The sequence below is a fragment of the Myxine glutinosa genome, chromosome 7 (assembly GCF_964187855.1).
Source record: "Myxine glutinosa chromosome 7, kmMyxGlut1.1, whole genome shotgun sequence".
Classification (NCBI taxonomy): Eukaryota; Metazoa; Chordata; class Myxini; order Myxiniformes; family Myxinidae; genus Myxine; species Myxine glutinosa.
This window is the reverse complement of record NC_136267.1, coordinates 3,377,857-3,397,360: the sequence shown is the minus strand read 5'-3', so window position 1 is coordinate 3,397,360 and position 19,504 is coordinate 3,377,857. Positions and strand designations below refer to the sequence as shown.

Below are 19,504 nucleotides of genomic sequence, written 5' to 3'. Positions count from 1 at the left end.
TTATGATGTGCAGGGATACAGTGTACCTATTCTAAACCGGGGTACACACCGGGACTGCAGGAAGTATTGCACTGCAGTATATTGCACTGCAGGAAGTAGTATATTGGAAACTGGAGGAAACTGACAGGAAGAGGTCTGGCAGACCCAAAGCCACAACAGAATCAGAAGACAAGTTTTTAGAGTCAACAGCTTGCGTGATAGGTGGCTCACAGGACAACAGCTTCAAGCACAGCTTAACACTGGTCGAAGTAAGCAAGTCTCAGTTTCAACTGTGAAGAGAAGACTTCGAGCTGCAGGTTTGACAGGTCGAGTGGCAGTAAGAAAGCCATTGCTAAGATGGCAAAATAAGAAAAAGAGGCTTGTCTGGGCCATGAAGCATTGCCAGTGGACTAATGAAGACTGGAAGAAGGTCTTATGGACCGATTCATCAAAATTTGAAATGTTTGGTTCATCATGCTGGGTGTTTGTACACCGGCGAGTAGACGAAAGGATGGTTCCTCAGTGTGTGACACCAACTGTCCAACATGGAGGAGGAAGCGTGATGGTCTGGGGCTCTTTTGCTGGATCCAGAGTCGGCGACTTGCACAGAGTGACTGGCACCCTGAACCAAAAGGGCTACCACAGCATTTTGCAGCGCCATTGAATACCCTCTGGTATATGCCCAGTTGGTCAGGGGTTCATCCTACAGCAAGATAATGACCCTAAACACACCTCCAGGCTATGTCAAAACTACCTTAGAGGAAAAGAACAAGACGGTAGGCTTCAAATCATGGAATGGCCAGCACAGTCTCCAGACTTAAACCCCATCGAGCTGGTTTGGGATGAACTGGACAGAAGGGTGAAAGCAAAGCAACCTACAAGTGCAACACATTTGTGGGAACTTCTGCAACAGTGTTGGGAAGAACTTCCCGAACAATATTTGATTTCCATTGGAGAAAGAATACCACGAGTGTGTTCGGCGGTTATATCTGCAAAAGGTGGCTACTCTGCTTCGTCAAAAAATTAAATTAAATTTTGTTCAACAAAATGATTCTATGATTTCTTTTTTTAATCTCCAATTGTTTATTTGTTCTATGCTTAATTTCCGAGTACATTGCGACATTAACTGCGTAAATTTCAATAAAAACTGAAAAAATTGAGGTGTTCTATAACTTTTGACCAACAAATTTCTGTCGTGTAGGAGATAACATCTTAGCTAAGCCTGCCTTGTTCTCCTTCATCAGCTCCTGCATCGAGGAAAATTCACAGTAAACAAGGAAAATGTCCGCAATTAGAGGCTGCAGTTTCCATCCATCAGAATACCCATAATCTGTAGATATAGAATCTACATAATCTGTAGGACCCGCAAAAAAACCCAAAAAAGTTAAAAATAAAATCGACAGCATCCTTAAATTTCTGTTGATCAAAACAATTAAACCCATGTTTTACTTCATATAAAAAATTTAAGTATAAAATAAATAAAGCAAAAAATGAAGCATCAAAAGACACAAAAGTATAAAATAAAAAAATCAACAGCATCTTTAAACTTCTGTTGCACAAAACAATTAAACCTGTGTGTTATTTATTATAAAAAATGAATTACAAAAAAAATGCACAAAAAACACAAAAGTATAAAATAAAATAGACAGCATCCTTAAATTTCTGTTGCTCAAAACAAACCCATGTATATTTTTTAAAATAAAAAATGAAGTATAAAATAAGAAATATATCAAAAAACAAAAGTATAAATTAAAATTGACAGCATCCTTAAACTTCCGTTGCTCAAAATAATTAAACCCGTGTATTATTTTTATAAAAAATGAAGTATTAAATAAAAAATGTATGAGAAAACATGAATATAAAATAAAATAGACAGCATCCTTAAATTTCTGTTGCTCAAAACAAACCCATGTATTATTTTTTAAAATTAAAAATGAAGTATAAAATAAAAATATATCAAAAAACAAAAGTATAAAATAAAATTGACCACATCCTTAAACTTCTGTTGCTCAAAATAATTAAACCCGTGTATTATTTTAATAAAAAAATGAAGTATAAAATATAAAATGTATGAGAAAACACAACAGTACAAAATAAAATAGACAGCATCCTTAAATTTCTGTTGCTCAAAACAAACCCATGTATTTTTTTAAAATAAAAAATGAAGTCTAAAATAAATATATATATAAAAAAACAAAAATATAAAATAAAATTGACAGCATTCTTAAACTTCTGTTGCTCAAAATAATTAAACCCGTGTATTATTTTTTATAAAAAATGAAGTATTAAATAAAAAATGTATGAGAAAACAAATATAAAATAAAATAGACAGCATCCTTAAATTTCTGTTGCTCAAAACGAACCCATGTATTATTTTTTTAAATAAAAAATGTATAAAATAAAAAATATATCAAAAAACAAAAATATAAAATAGATTGACAGCATCCTTAAACTTCTGTTGCTCAAAATAATTAAACCCATGTATTATTTATTATAAAAAATGAAGTATAAATAAAAAAATGTATGAGAAAACACAAAAGTATAAAATACAATAGACAGCATCTTAAAATTTCTGTTGCTCAAAACAAACCCATGCATTTTTTTTAAAATGAAAAATGAAGTATAAAATAAAATATATATATAAAAACAAAAGTATAAAATAAAATTAACAGCATCCTTAAACTTCTGTTGCTCAAAACAATTAAACCCATGTATTGTTTATTATTTAAAAAATGAACTATTAAATTTTAAAATGTATAAAAAAAAAAGTATAAAATAAAATGGACAGCATCCTTAAACTTCTGTTGCTCATAATAATTAAACCTGTGTATTATTTATTATAAAAGAATGACCGATAAAACCTGACACATTAAAAAGTTGTTAACATAATCAAAAGTTTTTCAATTACACTGAAATAATACTTTATCAATTGCATCCCCAACCAATGCTAAATCCAAATTTGTACATAAAGTTGAAAAATTAAAACCTCATTACATACCTGCATTACCTCTGCACCCTCCTGTTGGAAATGCAGTGAAGCGAATGCATTGTGTGCAAGAGATTACATTGGAGTGATAAATTGTGTGATGACAACAATGACAATCGTTGTGTGTCGTAAGGACAATAGACTTGGTTTGATAAACGTGAATTGTTCCATTTTCTTGCAGCTTATGAATGATTTTCGAAAGATGGACGTTTACACCATCGTGCCTGACGAGCTTAAGAGATGAGGGAGCTCTCAACATTTCCAGGTAAAGTTACTCATGCTCTGTGAGGAATCAGAAGTTTGATTTGTATGAGTTGTTCAGCTTTGTGTTTGTATCCTCTTTATGTGAATTATGCTCACAGTCTTATACTCCTGGATTTTGTGGCCAACTCCTTTCCTATTATAGTGGCAGATGAAGATTAGCCATTGTATTGGCACAGAGGGTTTAATTAATTATTTATTTTAAATACATAGTTACGCGCTCATGGACTTTGTATTAAAAAAAAAAGGGTTCGTGGAAGAGCTAGGACATAGGATGCATCAAGACTTAATATAACAAAAAGAACAGTAGAAAGAGAGGGGAAAACATCAACAACCGGGTTGAGGGACAAAATAGAGGTTGACTTGGACAAACAAGGGGGGATACAGGTAAGAATGAGGCAAAGGGGAGAATGCATGGGGTGGAGAAGATGGATACAGAAGCAAACTTTCAGGAAGGAGGACCTGGAAATTTGGAAAGAGGTCGGCTTTGGGAGGAGGTGCGGGGAGTTCATGGAGGTAGAAAAGATCATGGTTTTGGATGGGGGTAAACCTGTGATGGTGGTGAACAGTTGGCTTGAACACCTGGAGGGAAAAATGACAATGACGAGAATGTGGAAGTTGGTATGGAGGTAGGATTTTGGTCTGGCGAGCGATATGGAACAGAATGAGGTTGATCGGGTTCACCTGGACCGCTGTTGTGAACAGCTCAACATCAACCCGGGCATGAACTCCAAGAACTTCCGTGATGGTGCGAAGGCCTATGACAACGGGAAGAAACAGGAATGACTGGGTGGAGGTGAGGGGTGATGCTGGATTTTGCAAGTTTCACCAGAAGGGGTTTTCTGGTGAACTCCATGAGTCCTGCAGAAACATTTTGGGAGACAAAGCATGGAAAGAGCAGAGGGTGCAAGACCAGAAAGGAGACAGTGAAAGACAGAAAAACCACCAACCTGTCTGTGATGGGAAAGTGATACACCCATAGACTCAGCTTCATCGCAGGAGATTCCAATGATCTTGAAGGCCTTGGTTTTTCCATGGCATTATGCTGAGCAAGATGTGAGGCAGGGGAGCCAGCCCAGAGGGGAGAGCAGTACTCCATCAAGGTGCGGATGAAGGCCTTGTCGGTGGATAAGAGTTCAGTTGTGCCAATGAAGGACCTTGCATGATGGAGGGTGCCCAGTTGGAGACCTGTTTCGAAGGTAAATTTAGAAGTGTGGATTGTACAATAAAGATCATGGCTGAGAGAGAGACACGGGCGTTTAAGTGACTGAACGTCTTCAATAGGGCTGTTAAGAAAGTAGATAGGAGAATTTGCCAGATGGTCCTTTCGGAGAAAGAGTGATCGTGTAAGATTTCTCAGGATTGAAAAACATATTCAGAGTGTTTGACCAGCTTGTGATTCTATCAAGGTTTGAAGGGAGTGAAGAGGCTGTAGCCTGTGTATTCTAAGGATGAGGGAGGTCACGTCTTTGGTTGGAGTCATCAGCAAATAGATAAAGAGGATTTTCCAGGGAGTCAGAGAGATCATTGATGAAGGTCAGGAATAGGACTGGGCCCAGAACACTGCCTTGGGGCACTCACACCTTTCCAGGGAGAGGAGATGAAAGAATTCCACTACATTACTGAGAACATTGGCTACGAGAGTCAAGGAATTCAGGAAGCCATGTGTGGAGTGGGTATGCCATAGGCAAAGAGTTTGTAGAGTAAGGCACTAAGGCAGGATGCCAGACTGTATCAAAAGCACGAGGTATGTCAATAGAGAGGCCGTGACCTCATGTGTGACATTGAGGGCCTCCATCCATTGTTGGGAGAGTAGAAGCAGCATGACCCTGGTGGAGTGACCTGGTCTGAATCCAAATCGATGATCTGAGATGAGGCCATTTTATGTCAACCAGTTTATGAGAAAACTAAGGATTTAGGTCACCTGCGATGTTAGATTTCATAACCTTGCTGATGATTGAGAGTAAGCTGATTGGTCTGTAGTTAAGGGGATTGCTTATTCCACCTTGTATATGTAATGCGGTGGTGGTGGTTCGTATGCAGCCTATGGCTGCTTAGCTGCATCATTTTCTGGAAGCACGCCCATGCCACTGATGCAATGCCCCCTATTACCAGTAGGCTGGTACTTATTTTGCCGAACCCGGAAGGATGACAGGCTGGGTCAACCCACCTGCTGTGATTTCAATTGGCATGACTTGGTCTCAAACTTTGGACCCTAAGATCCCAAGCCAAGAAACCTTAATCGTTAAGCCAACACAAGCCTTTGTAATGCAGACTGACTTCAAATGTTGACTGACTTCAAAGAGGCAAATTATAGGATTAACAGAGGAGAGAGAAGAAGTGCAAGAGCAGGTTTTTAGGACACGTGAGCTGATGCCATCTAGTCCAGCTCAGGTGAAAAAGACACAGAATCCAGAAGCAGTTGGGTACGACAGGGAAGAATGGATACAGAGAGTGATGGGTTAGGGATACAAGATTTGGAAGAAAATACAAAATTGAGGCATTCAGCCTTCTTATGAGCGGAGTCGGCTGTGGTGCCATCTGAAGAGGGGAAAGTTATTGAGGGGGGCATACACCAGAGACCAACTTGACAAGGCACCACCAGGTTTTGGATGAGGGAGATACATTTGAAAGTTCATTGTTGATATTGCATGGACAGATGTTGTTGTCTGGCCTTCCTGAAAGTGGGCACACACTTGTTGTGGCCTTTGTGGTATGATCGGAGATTGTATTCAGTTGGAATTGCCTTCCAAGAAGAGAAGGCAAGTTGTTTCATAGCAACTGCTCCACCACAGGCTTCAGTGTACCATGAGCGGGAAGAAGAGGAGGATAATTGAAGACGAGATGGGATGAATCTGTGCATGAGAGAGAGCAGAATTCTGGTGACGATTTCCCAGGCTGAGTTAACATCAGAGGCAGTAGATATTAGAGACCAGTACTGAAAAGAGATGGCTCCTTGCTAGTCTGCCAGTCTGCTTGAGTGACCTGCCAGACTCGCCGGCATTGATGCTAGTCCTTGAGCCAGACCAAAAGTAATGCTCCGGCGGGGGGAGTAATTCTCATTATGATTTTCCATTAGACCAATGTCTCAAGTGTCAGAAAAGGTGTGATGGACATCTGAGAACGGTAGCTTAGTGCCCGGATGGACGCCATCTTTGAAACCACCCAGCTCGAAAATGCCCATTTGGTGGGGTACATTGTTGCACGTGTATCTGGACTTCTATACTAGCTATCGATGTGCGGTTGACGACTAAATATACGTCCGATGTGTACCGTCTAAATAAAAAATAATATGAAGCATTTTGTTTTAGATTAATTATTATAAAAATCAATTATCGAAAAAAAATCATATATTTTTCAATATTTTATTATTAGACGTGTACTTTTTTTAGTGAAACAACACTGGTATGATTTTCCAAATTATGCATTGTGCTACACCGTTTATCTGTCTATAAAAAGAACTCAAAAACTAAAACATATCATCCACCACGAGTTTACAACAAATAAATGTAAAGAGGCATAAAATGACTTAGGCCGCCGCTGGCATTATCTATTCTGACGATAACGCAAGTTAGGAATGTCGTACGGAGAGGATTTTAACACCATACGATATCTAATAAGCAGGCGGAAATTGTTACATAGGAAATCTGCACTTTGGTGGCCATCTTGGATTTCAAAATGGCCGCCAATTATATTAATTATTCATTACTAGAGTTTGGAAAGACGTATGGAGCTGATTTTAACACCATACGATGTATATTCCTAATAAGCAAGCGGAGGTATCATTGAACATGTCATGTTTTAGTCAAATAACACCGGTATGATCTTCCAAATTATACATTTTGCTAAACCGTTTATCTGTCTATAAAGATTTTCAGGCAATTTGGCCTGCATTATAATAGAGAACAACATATGCTATACAATATACAGTGCACTCAAAGTTAATCATCAGAGTTGCCATCAGAGTCATTGGCATCCTGAGCCACGATGGCATCATCCTGCACCATGTTGGAGCATCCCTGCAGCTTACACACAACAGTGCACTTCAACCCATTCAGTATGCAGGAGCAATCTGACGGTCGACACGTCCTTCTGCATGTGCATGAGATGAGATTCAAGACGACATCTGGAGCTGGTAGACCCGCCATCCATCGGATTGTGAGCGAACCGCCATCATCGAGTTCCCAACCATGTCCTGCTGATGGTGTTGGGACGTCTGGTAGGTTTTCAAGGCTGCGTCGCCAGATAGCCGCCTGATAGTTGGCCCTAAGCGTATGCTGCATCAAGGAGTCTTCACAAGGCGGCAATTGTCCAGATTCGATCTGGCCCTTCTTTGCACAGAACATGTGATAACGGAGCGAATTAACACCGACGATCTTCGTGTTCTTGGCGTACAGCTGACACGTGAAGGCCTGAATGCTATTGAAGACGTCTGTTGGTACATTCCACGAAGATCCCAGATCTGGGAATGCTTGAAGATACAGCTCATTCGCTTGCACAAGCTTCAAAGCCTTTATCTTTCCTTGGCTAGCCAGAGCACTCACAGTGTCACACCCGCTCCATGCATGAAGCCCTGGCAATGCACTGCAAACTCCAGACCCCAATACCGCAGCCAACTTTCCAACGTCGATCATTCTGACTCGAACCTTTGTTCCTCGTCTGACGAAGAGCTGACTATCGATGGTTCTGCTGAGATGAAGACTGATGATCAGAACGTCGGTGTCATCTGCCACTAAGATGATCGTCTTGTAGTGGGTAGCGGCGTGCTTTGCGTGGAGAAACATACGCGTGTCTGCTTCCTCATGGCTACATTCGAGTGCTTGCACCAACTTCCACCTATCGCGGGTCAGTACCAGACATTTTTCACCACAGGTGACATACAGTGTTCTGTTGCCTAGCTTTTCGCGATTTGTTTCATGTTTCCACGACTCCGCCAGAAACACAACCAGTTTCTCCTTTGTCTGGCTGCAAGCAAGGAGACGCCGCCAGTTCATGATTTTGTGTGCGGGTCTGATCTCGCTGAAACTGATGCCTTCATTTGAACCGCGGTTCACACGCTCAGCTGCTTTGATTGATTCTTCTGTGTATGTGTCAAAGACAACATCGATGCGCTCACTGCCTTGACCAGCGTGAAGCGCTGCAGCAAGGATGCGGTCAGATAGTTCTTCGAACGTGTCGTTCTCGCCATGCATCTTTTGTATGAGAGCCATCGCATCAATTATTGTTGCACTTCGCTTGTCAACGTTCTCGGCTGGTTCCACAAGAACTTCCATGTGTTTCGCAAGTGCAGCTTTGTTCGTTTTTTTCATTGACCCATCAACGTTTGCCAAAGACCATGGTAACGGCCCTAGTGGGTGACAAAGGACAAGTTGCATGTCGAGGTTCCTTGTCTTGGCGATGAGTATCATGGTGGCAAACAGTTGTCTGTCAGCTCTCAGGACGATCTCCTTGTTTGTGCCCTTCACAACTTTCTGCTTGATCTTACCAAAGGTCTTCAAGTTTAGCTTGTTCAATGTGTCATGAAAGCCTGTTCCCTCTTCAAGACGTTTCTGGAAGCTTTGATACGCCGCTTCCCCCTTTTGCAGGGTGTTGAGTAGGTCATTAGAAACGTCCTCCCTCGCAGCCGCTCCGGTAGATATACTGAGAAGACATGACGGATCATCGGCGAATGGATTGGTCCAGTCATTTTCCAGTAGATCACAGATAGCTGTGACGCCAGACTCATCACGTTTGATGCGAGAAGTAGACAAGTCAGGGTGCTTGGCGTGAGATGTGTCGCTGCCATTCACAAGGATAGTTTCTCGTAGTTGCCTCAGTGCAGTAGCCCGATTTTCTGCAGTTAGATAGTATCGTGACACAGCCCCTTGTCGAAGACTAAAACCTCGTGTTCCTCCAGCTGTTTGCGTATCTTTGTTTACTGTTTCTTCTGTTGTCTGATCAACAGCGATTCTGGCAAATGGATTCCCTGGTCTAAGCTGTACGGAGAAGTAGCCTTGATTGAAATGCCTGTACAACTCGGGGCATGTTTCGTGGAGTTGCGTCATCTGTGCATAGTACACTGGTAGATATCTAGCATAGTTCACCTTGTTCATTGCGAAACACCAAGGGATCACTCTTCTGACACAAGCCAAGTGAAGCATCCAGTCGCCTTCTCTATCCGCACGAATCAACCCCAGCAGGGTCTCTACCATATCAATATACATCATCCAGAAGCGAGCCAGGTCTCCATGTTTGGTTCGCAGAAAATGTAGGTATTTCGCGAACATGTCAAAGCTCTGTACACATGAATCATCATCGAGAGCAGCAGCGAGAGTCTCGTGGCAAACATCCTCCTTGATGCTGCGAATTTTGAGGTCAGTGCTTCGAATCTGGGGTTCCTTGTCAGGATGATTGCTTTCTATCCACACCTGGAAGCCCTTCCAAATGATGCACATTAGTGCCTCGTACATCAACTTGTGGAGTCGCACAGCACGGTTGTATTGCTTGCCTTCCAGAACCCTGTTGATGGAACCTTCAGCGATTACTCCTGACTCAACAGCTACATCCCGAAGGCCTGCATCTCCAAACATTTTCCCAATGCCCGACATGAAGTTACAGATGGTATGGAAGTTCCCCATCATGAGCACGATTCTTCCATATCGATCGACATCTTTCCATGCTATTTCGGTCGCCTTAGCAAATAGTGCCTGGTCTAGCACCACCGGTATACGCTCAAGCTGAAGTGATGACATGATGTTCAGAGCTTCTCTGAGGATTTCTTGCACTGTTGCCATATCTGTGGCAGGCGCGTTTATAGTCGGCAGGTAGCCAACTACATCTTCTGTCACCTGAACACGATCTCTAGTCATGATGTTGAAACCAGTCCACGAACTGATTGTCTGGTCGCATGGTTCCAGCATGCGAGTCATAATCCATACGTGATTTCGGCGCTGCGCAAGGGATGTTGCGCCTGCAAGAGTGTCAGAAAGATCTGCAGGCTTGATTGCAGGTGGGCCCTCTCGTTTCCCACCGCTGTATATTGGAACTAAATCGCTGGATGACGGGATAGATCGCTTCTTATCTGCTTTGGATACTGCCGATGGAGGTTGGGGTGGCAAACACGACTGCGACTTCGGTTGGACGATGATACCGTTGACGCGATGCGATGTTCCGCCACCACTCAGCGATTCCTCTAGCCTGTCGATGTTATCGAATGCTAATACAGTCGGGACCGAAGGGTGCACATGTGACGGAAGTGGTACTGTATCTTTCTCCACACTTGCTAATTTGTCTATGCATAGCGCTGTCTCGATTTCTTCCAGAACTGTGTACGAACATCCGTGCCCGAGTCGATTCAATATTCTGATGACCTCTGTATTACCGGTGAGCGTTTTCATGACCCACGGAAGTAGGACATGCTTCGATGTTCTGATGGTACCCCGGTGTACAGCATTGATGATATCTTGAGCCATCGACCATACCAGTGTGTCGGCACGCACAGAGCTACCCCCACTCCCGCAAATCAAAGTATGCAGAAATACAGGAAGAGAATCTGGTATCTTCACGTAATCTGAAGTGAGTTCTGCTGGCTGAGGCGGCCAACGTTCATTGTAATGAGCATCTTTGATCTGGTGTCGCAGTGAAGTAGCTGCACGCACAATGTTACTTTCACCGTCCGTTCGTTCAAATGCTTTCACTTCTGCTTTCAGGTTTACGCACTCTGCAGCAATCTCTCGCTTTGTCAGATTATCGGGCATCAAGTATACATGGTGTTTCACATTGAAGAAGATGAGCGATTCTCCAAACTCTCTTTGTAATGTGCGCTGCAGATTCTTCTTGATGGAGTCATGAACATCAACTGAAAATGTATCTGAAGACAGGATATCTGTTGCAACATCAACTATTGGAACAATCCTCGGGTTCAAGAACAAGTCAGTGCGAATGAAATTGAATATACATCGTATCATTTCTTTTTTCTCGATATTATCTTCAATGTCAGTTTCTACTTGAGGTTTTTGGGGCCGTGTGTAGTTTCTATAGCAGGAGAAGTGGTAGTGAGCCTCAGCTGCAACCATATCTCGTGTAGTCAATGCCAAAACTCTCTCATCATTGCGAGCTGTCGCAGCATCTCTTATTGTCTTATCTGCTCGAAGTTCAACAGCCAAGACAACTGTTTCACGGGTACGACTGCCTTTTATGAATTTTGAAGCACGCTGGCAAAAAATGCATTTATCATCGTAGACCGTTGAAGTTGATCCTGTCTCTTCCCGTGATGATCGCCGTCGCACCGCATTGCCAGTATCAACTGAAGAACTTCTAGCTGCATTGGTCAAAGTAGCTAGGTGGTTTTTGTGAGTGAAGTCTGATCTACAAGCCCAATGGTATAATATTGGAATATTAGGAAGTTCAACTGCGCCTTCTTGGACTAGCTTTAGAATTGGATAAAAGTTTCTAACTGCGGCTGCGTCACACAATGTCTTCCAAGAACTGTTGCCCGCTGCCTTGCTTAGTTCAGAGAGTGGCGACTTCTTGCTGCACAGGATGCACGTTCCGGACTCAGGTTCAATCTTCGCCCGTTTCGCCTCGACACCGGCCATCTCAGCTGAAAGAACAAAAAGACTGACGTTAGATTACTCCGATATCCGAAAAGCTCGCCAGCTTACATAGACATACTCATCCAAGTCAGTGAACATGTTAGATGGCGCCACAATACAACTCTATAATAGAGTTGTATGTGGCGCCATCTAACATGTTCACTTTTAGTTCTTAAGCCACCCACCCCCCCCCCCCCCCCCCTCAGAAATTAATCAGGTCACTGCAACAAATCTCAGACTGAGATATAGAATATAGAATATAGATATAGAATAGACTGACGTCACTTTCGGCACTGGGTTCTGTGGGTTGATTATCGGCGGGAAATTCCAACTGACATAGTTTCGGTTTGTGGAAAGTGCATGCCTTTTCATATATTTTTTGTGTACACTCGTGGTGGATGATATGTTTTAGTTTTTGAGTTATTTTTATAGACAGATAAACGGTGTAGCACAATGCATAATTTGGAAAATCATACCAGTGTTGTTTCACTAAAAAAAGTACAAGTCTAATAATAAAATATTGAAAAATATATGATTTTTTTTCGATAATTGATTTTTATAATAATTAATCTAAAACAAAATGCTTCATATTATTTTTTATTTAGACGGTACACATCGGACGTATATTTAGTCGTCAACCGCACATCGATAGCTAGTATAGAAGTCCAGATACACGTGCAACAATGTACCCCACCAAATGGGCATTTTCGAGCTGGGTGGTTTCAAAGATGGCGTCCATCCGGGCACTAAGCTACCGTTCTCAGATATCCATCACACCTTTTCTGACACTTGAGACATTGGTCTAATGGAAAATCATAATGAGAATTACTCCCCCCGCCGGAGCATTCACTTCAAAAAATGGCCGGTTGGCTCAAGGACTATGCAGCTCTCTGAGAATACCCAGAGATTTTTTTTTTTTTTTTTTTTTTTTTGTATACAAGATCGAGGCTCGTGAAAGAGCAAACATTAGTCACACAAAAAGACAAACCGACACACAAAACACAAAAAACAAGGGGAGCGGCAGACAAGATGGGGAGAGAGGGGGGAGGACACAAAAGAGAGGGGGAAGAAGGGGAAGGACACAAACACAACATTTGAGAGCAGGGACATCGGGAGGACTTGGGGGGAGGTGGGAGAGGATTAAAACATATGAACACTGCAAGGACTCTGGGGTGAATTACCGGGGGTAGAAAAGATCAAGGTTTTCGATGGGGGAAGATAAGAGATGGTGGTGAACAGCTGTTTTAAAGACCTGGAGGGAGGAGTGGGATTGAAGGGAGTGGGGGAGTTTGTTCCAGAGGCGGGAGAAAAGGGGAATGAAAGAGTGAAGGTGAGCAGAGAGCCTAGACTTTGGCAGTTTAACCATAAGAGGGTTGCAGGCAGATCTTGTGCGACCTGAAGGAATATTGGGGGGACAGAGCACAGAGAGAGCTGGGGGAGCAAGGCCGGAGAGGAGTCGGTAGAAGACAGAAAGACCACCAACCTGCCTGCGGTGAGTGAGTGAAAGGCCCTCGGCATTGACTACATCGCAGGAGATTCCAATGATTCTGAAAGCTTTGGCCTCAACAGCGTGAAGCCGAGCAAGGTGTGAGGCAGGAACACCAGCCCAGAGGGGGGAACAGTATTCCATTGAGCTGCGGATGAAAGCCTTGTATGTGGTGAGGAGCTCAGGTGTGCCAAGGAAGGACTTCGCACGACGGAGGATGCCCAGTCGGCGACTGGCTTTGGAGGCCAGCTTGGAAATGTGGTTTTCCCAAGAAAGATCATGGCAGATAGTGAGACCCAAAAGCTTGAGCGACAGAACTTCTTGGAGAGGATTGTTGAGAAAGTAGATGGGAGGGTTGTCCAGTCGGTCCTTTCGGAGAGACATTGTAAGAGTGTGAGATTTGTCAGGATTGAAAGACATGTTCCACTTGTTTGACCAGTCTGTGATTTTGTCCAGGTCTGCAGAGAGTGAGGAGGCTGCAGACTGCCGATCTGCGGGATGAGGAATGGAGCGACAGAGAGTAGAGTCGTCAGCAAAGAGATAGAGAGGATTTTCAAGAGAGTCAGAGAGATCATTGATGAAGACCAGAAAAAGCACAGGGCCCAGAACACTACCTTGGGGAACTCCAGCCTGAACAGGAAGAGGAGATGAGAGAAACCCATTCAGGGCCACACGTTGACTACGACCAGAGAGGAAGTCCGCCAGCCATGCGTGGAGATTTCCATGGATACCAAAGGAGGAGAGTTTGGAGAGCAGAGCAGGGTGCCAGACCGTATCGAAGGCACGTGAAATGTCAAGGGAGACAGCTCTAATTTCCTGTTTGGCGTTGAGGACCTCCATCCATTGTTGAGAAAGCAGAAGCAGCATGTCCAGAGTAGAGTGACCAGGTCTGAAACCAAATTGATGATCAGAGATCAAGCCATTGGAGAAGAGGAAAGATTTAATATCTGAAGCAATGATGGATTCCATGACTTTGCTGATAATTGGGAGAAGGCTGATTGGTCTGTAGTTGCTGGGATCTGTTTTTGCACCTTTTTTGTGCAAAGCGTTGATGTTGGCTGATTTCCAAGCAGATGGCAGATGACCTTGAGCAAAAGAGAGGGTGAAGAGAACAGAAAGAGGGAGTGAAAGAGCAGAAGAACATGATTTTAGGACCCGTGGGCTGATGCCGTCAGGACCAGTTGCAGAATCAGAGTCGAGGGTTGACAGAAACTTTTCCACCTTGTCAGGAGGAAAGGACACAGAGTCCAGGAGCAGCTGGGTACGACTGGGTACGGTGGGTACAGAGAGGGATGGGTTTGGGACACAAGATTTCGAGGCAAACACAGAGTTGAGGCATTCAGCTTTTTCACGTGCGGAGTCAGCCGTTAAGCCGTTTGAGGTGTGGGAGGGGATGGAGGGGGAACAAACACCAGAAACAGATTTGACCAGACGCCACCAGGATTTGGAAGAGGGAGACAGATAAGAGAGTTCGGTCTTGAGAATGGTGAGATATTGTTTCCTGGCTCTCCTGAGGGTGGACACACACTTGTTTCGGGCTTTGTGAAAGGAAATGAGATTTCCTTCCGTTGGATTTGCTTTCCAGGAGACAAAAGCAAGTTGTTTCAGGGCAACAGCCTCACCACAAGATTCTGTGTACCATGGACGGGAGGAAGGGTATGACAACTGAAGACGAGATGGTATAAATCTGTGCATGAGAAAGAGCAATTTACTTTGAAAGAATTCCCAGGATGAGTTGATGTCAGAGGCGGTAGAGATGGGAGACCAGTCCAGATGATTGATGGCTGCTTGAAGACCGTGCCAGTTGGCCTGAGTGAAATGCCAGACTCGTCGACGCTGAGGAGGCTCTCTGAGAATGGTCAGAGAGATGTCCACTTTGACAAGCACATGATCAGATGAGCCGATTGGAGCAGAAGAAGAGCAGCAGACATTTTCAGGGAAGTTTGTCATAACCAAATCCAGAAGAGAAGATACTCCGTTGACTGAGATCCGGGTTGGGAAATTGACAGATTGTGTCAGTCCCAGTGAGTCGCAGAAGTCCTTTGCTGAAGAGCCATGGCTGGTGAGAGAGGTACCCACACCCAGCCAACTGGCATGGTGACAATTGAAATCACCACATATGAGGAAGAGAGAGTTGGGATGGGTAGATAGAAGTTGGTCCATATTATCAGACAGTGAGATGTAGATGGAGTCATCGCTGATTGGTGGACGGTACAACACACATATGAACAAAAGGTGGGAGCGAAGGGGAAGCCGTAGCCAAAGGTATTCCTGGGGGTGAGGTGGAGAGAGGGCAGTGGAGGGCGAGTGAGGAAGAGAGTTTTTTTATAAAGATAGCAACCCCACCTCCAGGACGAGGCTCAGGTCTATCATACCGGAGGAGGGAGTAACCTGGGAGAGATACCAAGGCATCAGAGACATCATGAAGGAGGAAAGTTTCTGTTAAGCAGATCACATCTGGTTTGTCAGAAGCAACCTGTATGGAGAGGTCAGTCAAGTTTGAGCGAAGGCCCCGGATGTTTGAGGTCCATACCGTTAATGAAGAGGAAGGGGGAGCATCGGGTCCAGAACAGGGGGGGGGGAGGGGTAGGGTAAGATGTGGAAGAGGAGGAAGAGGTAGGGAGAGCTGTTGAAGGTGTGTCAGAGATTTCAGAATAGCTTGGAGAAAGGGAAGAATGGGGCAGACAAAAGGTTTGATGGAGATTGGGTGAGGCACAGTGAGGTGTTATTTGAGGAGGGGGAAGAGCAAGGCAGGAGGTTTGGGGAGATGAAGGTGAAAGTTGGAAGGAGGAAGAAGCAGGGAGGATGCTTTGAGGAGGAGGGGTGAGAGGGGAGTCTAGGAGGGGAGGAGCGAGGGAGAGTCTCGGAGGGGAGGGGTGTGGGGGGAGTTTAGGAGGGAGGGGAGGGAAGGGGCAAGGGGGGAGATTTGAAAGGGATGGGTGATGGGGAGGATTTGGAGGGGAGGGGTGAGACTCAGAAGCACATGATCAAATGAACCCATTGGAGCAGAGGAAGAGCAGGAAACATTTGTGGGACAGTTTTTCATCACCCATTCCAGAAGGGAGAATTTGCCTTTGGGAGAAATCTGAGTTGGAAAGTTCATGGATTGGGACAGTCCCATGGAGTTACACAAGTCCTTTTCTGAAGTGCCATGGCTGCTGAGAGAGGTACTAACACCCAGCCTAGCTGCACGGTGACAATTGAAAACGTGCAGAACCAGAACCGGAATTCTTACTTCTTTTTTGAAAGATCACATGATCTTTAGCAACCATTATAGAAACAGAATTGAGCAAATGACTCAATAAAAGCTGAGTTAACCTGCCCCTCAAATTTGGGAAGGTTTTCCTCACATGACATCCTGTCTGCATAGAACCAGAACAACATATTGTCCATGAATTAATCTCTTTTGGGCAGAAATACCACGAGGTTTTTAACCCCCATTGCTTGTCCGTCATCAGCGCTGCATCGTTAAGTGAACCTGTAAAGGTAAGCCAATAAGTAAAGGTACTTTTAAAATGAATCGAGAAACGATGTAATAAGAATGAACACTGAGCTTGGCAATGAAAGGGCCTTTTTGTATCGACTTCCCTTGTTTCATCATAAGAGCCAATTTTTGATGATTTTGTTTGATGACGCAAGATCAACATTAGGTTCGTGTATTGACTTTACAATCAAAGGACCAAAATGCCATTTTGAATTACACTTGCAATGGTGTATGAAGACTGCAGTGGTGGCTCGATGTTAGCGCATCTTGCCCTTCTTGCTGGAAGCACACTGATGCTAAATGCACCAGGAGCAGGTTGTAGTTTTTGAGCCAATGAGAAACTTGTGTTTTAATCATCCAATGGTGGTGGGTCGTGTAAGACGGTACCTACAGGTGTGGGTATTGTGTTTGATAGGTCTGTGATTCACACATCACGTGATTGAGAGACCCATTTCGGTTTGAGAAGTGTGTTTAGCAATTCCTGCCGTAGTTTGTCAGATAACCAAATGTAACTCGCTCCCACAATTCCTGCGCCTGAAGATGCCTCGTTATCAAGTTGGCCATCCTGCTTTCAGTGCGTACACACCATCAGAAGCTTCTAATGCGGTAAAAACTGGAAGAGCACCCTGTAGAGCGCATACCTCCGCCAGGCTGAGCAGTTTACATTTTGTATCCACTGATAGACTAGATCTGGCTTCGGGCCTGAACCAAAAGCTAGTTTTGTCATGAGTCGTCAACAACTTTTTGAAATATCATGTCATGTATCACTTTTGGCCCTGTCACTCAATAGTGAAGAATCACTTAAAAATAAAAATAAAATTGTCATATCCGGATCCGGATTGGGATCTTCACCAAAATCGAATCCATTTATCCTCGTCACACACCCAACCTGTCCACCAGTTTTTATCTGACTGTTTGTTGTACATCGCTCCCTCCTTATTCCATCTCCGGGCGCTGAATGACGTCATCACCGGGCACCGAAGGGGGCTCTGCAGTGACGCACGCCAAAAGTTAGTACTCAGTTTTCACTCTGTTTGTTTTCTTTCTTGTTCTCGTATTACTTGCAAAATCGAAGATTTTTCAATTATATTGTTCGGTCAACTTTGTTATTCTGTCTGTCTGTTTGTCAATTGCCTACACGTCTCCATTCTAAACCGATAGTCATGAAACTTTACCACATTGTAGGTGTGGTCACAACTGAGAAGCCTATTGATTTTGAGGTCAAAGGTCAAACATCATCTTGAGGTCAGATTTCTAAAATTGTCATTTTTCATCTGATTGACTTGAAAATTGAACAAGATTGAAAGGTCACTGAATTGGGAAACCAACTATTTTTGAGGTCAAAAGTTCAAAGGTCAACTCAAGGTGAAATTTCCAAAATCATCAATTTTCATCTGAAAAACCATCAATTTTCATCCAATTGACTTGGGAATTGAACAGCATTTTCACATTGAGTCACTAAATTGGAAACTATTTTTAAGGTCAAAAGGTCAAAGGTCAAGTCAAGGTCAAACTTCTAAAATCATAATTTTTCACCTGAAAAATCATCACTTTTCATCCTATTGACCTGAGCCTTACTCAAGATTGTCAATTTTAATATTGATGAAATGGACAAAATCATGAATATACTCGGTGACAATGGTTACCTGGAGTATATAATCAAAAGATATGTGCCCAAGTTTCTCAACACAACAAAGGAACACAAGATCGATCCTGACAAATGTCCGGTATATATATCATTATATCAGGATGCCATGGAAAGGTCAATCATCATGAAGGTTTGAAGAACAAATCAAACATATGTTATGAAACACGTACCTGGCTGTGCAACCTCGAGTAATCTGCACCTCTCGCCGTCTGCTCACGTCAGTCGACAAGGATGTTCTGCCCAGCTCACAAATCAGCAATGTTATCTATGAGTTTAAGTGCCGATGTGAAACTCAAAGTTTGGCTGATCGTATCAAACAGCATGTCCGGATGTCCCCCTGGCGAATCGAAGATAGAACTTGGGAGTGAGGACTCAACCGGTATGAGCATGCAAGAACGTTCAAGGACCGTCGACCATTTCTTCTTCTTCTTCTTCCTCTTCCTCTTCCTCTTCCTTTTCCTCTTCCTCTTACTCTTCCTCCTCCTCCTCCTCTTTTTTTTCTTCTTCTTCTTCTTCTTCTTCTTCTGCCATTGCACGGCACTTGGATGCCAACCCCAATTGTACAGACCAGTACAATGCAGATATGTTCAAGATATTGAGCCGAGGTTGGAGTACGTTACATCTACGTATGTTAGGAGCAACCTTCATCCATTCCACGGACCCTACATTGTGTCGTCAAAAGGAATTTGTACATTCTCTCATTCTCTTCCAACACGGAAAGATTAAAGGTATTTCCCCGACCGCTGTCCATGGTATGTCTGCAAATGGTGAGTCCGAAGGGGGCTCAGGACGAAGGACGCCTTGGGGGCGTCCCCCCTCCCTCCAAGGTATTGATGCTGGTGAGTGGTGAGTCATTGCTATCAACTCCGCTCCAGCCAATCGGAGCCAGGTATAGTGGTGACTGAGTCAACCAATGGGTGTTCAGAGTACCAATTACGTCATGACTGATGAACCAATCAGTGTTGCTTTTACATCGACATGCTTATAAATGCACAATCTCTCACCTTTTCTGGTCTTTTGCTGTGAATTACCTTGAGGATTACAGCACAGCACGAAATGCTTCGCTTATTGTTATTATGTCGTGTTT

At 43.5% G+C, this 19,504-nt stretch overlaps 1 protein-coding gene across 3 annotated transcripts in view; it reads left to right on the top strand.

Annotated features, from left to right (window-relative positions):
- LOC144892887 (uncharacterized) overlaps positions 1-19,504 on the top strand; it is a 310,345-nt gene that overhangs the window by 55,491 nt on the left and 235,350 nt on the right. For all 3 annotated transcript variants that reach the window (XR_013624005.1, XR_013624004.1, XM_078781253.1), the window contains exon 3: positions 3,147-3,230. The gene's annotated coding sequence lies outside the window, so the exon portion shown is untranslated. The remainder of the gene's footprint in view (positions 1-3,146; positions 3,231-19,504) is intronic.